Source organism: Oryzias melastigma, linkage group LG20 (genome assembly GCF_002922805.2).
Source record: "Oryzias melastigma strain HK-1 linkage group LG20, ASM292280v2, whole genome shotgun sequence".
In the NCBI taxonomy this organism is placed as follows: domain Eukaryota; kingdom Metazoa; phylum Chordata; class Actinopteri; order Beloniformes; family Adrianichthyidae; genus Oryzias; species Oryzias melastigma.
The window spans coordinates 22,705,921-22,708,526 of NC_050531.1; positions in this window are offsets into that span (position 1 = coordinate 22,705,921).

The following is a 2,606-nucleotide window of genomic DNA, read 5'->3' on the forward strand; positions in this document are numbered from 1 at the left end:
ATTGAACACTCTAAAACTACATTTTTAAAATTTTAAAACCATAACTTTTTAACATAATTAACTAGATATATAGCTTTACCTACGATAATGCTAGTGTGAATGCTGAAGATGCTGAAATTAATAGCTAAAAACACTGAAGCTGATAGCCAGCTAAAATATTAGCTAAATGCCAAATTAGCCTAGAAAACAAACAAAAAAAACTTAAGTTAGCCAAAACAGCTAGCATGTAGCTGAAAAATAGCTAGCATGTAAATATTAGCCTAAAAACTTTAAAAAAGCCTAAATTAGCCAGAGCTCGTAGCTAAAATATTAGCTAAACTCCAAAAAAGTCTAAAAAATCGTAGAAAATGCCAAAATAGTAAAAAAGCTAGCATAATGATAATTTTTAAAACTTTAAAACTGTAACTTTTTAACATAATTATGAATAATAAAAAGGCAGGAATACTATTCCAGAATAAATCAACTTAAACCTTAAATAACTTTAAATGTTTTACTCTCCAGAAAAATATATTTTGTCAAAATTATACAAGTTAGAAATGAGCGCAAGATAACATCAGGTCATTAATAACAATAAAATAAAATGATCTGGAGGGCCGGATCCAGCCCCCGGGCCTTGACACGTGCACACGTGTGTGTGCTCCCCACCCCCACCTACAGGCTTTTACTCTGACATAATTCCTACAGTAGCCGAGGACCCCCTCTCTTTTACCTCCAGAGTCGTTCATTAGCTTCTTTGGTTTGACCTCTCAGTTTATGTAGCTGTTAAATATGTTTCACATATTAAAATCGAGACGTAGCTTGTTTCTTCATTTATTGTGAGTTAAGTCTTTTTTCTCAGTGTTCCACAGAGCAGGTTTATGTTGTCGTTTATTAAACAAATCCACCCGGGCCTCACTTCTGCAGCCCCTCGGTGAAGGTCCAGTGCAGTTGTTTAAACTTTGAAAAACGTTTCCCTCTGAAGAAACTGAAGCTCTTTGGATTCACAGACTAACCTCTGCATTATTCACAGAATTGTTGTCTGGAAAAGTGCCTGAACACAATAAGCAGTTAGAACAGAGAACAATGGTTTGAAAAATGTAACATCAAGCAGCTGTGAGTCCCATCAGAGAGAGTCCTGGCTTTTATTAAACCTGACCGCAGCCTGTCAGACCACACTAAGGGCCCATTGTTGTGTCTGAGGAGTTTCTCACACTGAGCTGATTGTGTGTGCGGTTGAACGTTTAATCATACATGTACGTTGTTGTTAAAAAGGCTTCTAGCTGATCAAAATACTACAAACACTAATCCTCATTTGTTTTTATTTGAAACCTTCACTTGAGGATTAGATCAAACACTCACTTCAATCCCTCTTTACACTTTAGCTTCTTCCTCTCAGAATGAAAAGATTCTTTTCTCTCTAGCCTAACAGGAAAGCCAATTCAAGGCTAAGACACAAATTTCAGTGAAAATGAATGTTCTGGTTGCTGCAGTTCTTTATAAGACCATTGTTGGGCCAGAGCTTCAGAGTTCACATAAATGTCATCTGTAGCATGGCCTGGAGTTTACTTGGCAACTCAAGACCCCCTGATGACTAATCACCTGGAAGCAGGAATGTCCTGAATGAAGCAACACGTTTGTTAAGGGATACCGTGAACAAGAACATCCAAACCTCGGAGGTGACGTGAGCCCCGAGGGGAGGGACAGGGATTATAAGGACCTGTGTTGCCACGAGTGGTTTATCCACGGGGTTCAAAGTTCCTGGTCGTTCAGTTGCCATAGTGATTGATTCTGAGTTCAGCTTAACCCGTTTCTTGAAACGGGTTTGGTTTCACCCACTTTCAAAGGTTTGAGTTATCTCTCTTTCTGAGAGATAAACTCAGAGTTTCAACAAAACCTGCTTCTTGAAACAGACCCCAGGTTCACATCATTTGACATTTTGGGGCGGCCGTGGTGCAGCGGTAGGACGGTCAACTCCTGATCGAAAGTGAACGGGTTCGACTCCCGCCATGCCCGCCCATGTGTCAAAGTGTCCTTGTGCAAGACACTGAACCCCGAATTGCCTCTGGTGGAGGTTGGCGCCAGTGTTTGGCAGCGGAGCCACCACCAGTGTGTGAATGTGTGTGTGAATGGGTGAATGGGTCTGTGACTGTGAAGCGCTTTGGGCCCTCGAAGGAGGGTAGAAAGCGCTATACAAGTATACGCAAGTATACATCAGGTCTATTGTAGGCTTCTAGTCTGTTTTAGGTTTGCTGCAGGTTTTGTTGCAGGGTTCTCACATGTTAAGCTGTTCTAAAACAAAATATTGTTTTTGTTAAATTGTTAAACTAAATTGAATAAAAAAGAAAAGGGCAGTTTTGGAAAAGCCTTAAAATAAAAGGAACAACAGAAAGACTCCTTCCATCCTGGGGTTAGAGCTGTGACATCGTGTCTGAATCATCGCCACACTAGCTGACGTGAGGTCACGGTCAGATGTTAGCAGGATGCAAACTGTCCACCTCTGTAACAGATCTGTGTGTGTGCATGTGTAGATGCACATGTTTGTGATCTGCGTGTGAAACAGTCCTCTGCACTTTCACGTTCAATACTTCGCCTGCAGCTCGTGGATTTGTGCCTCTGTGCAGCTCCCC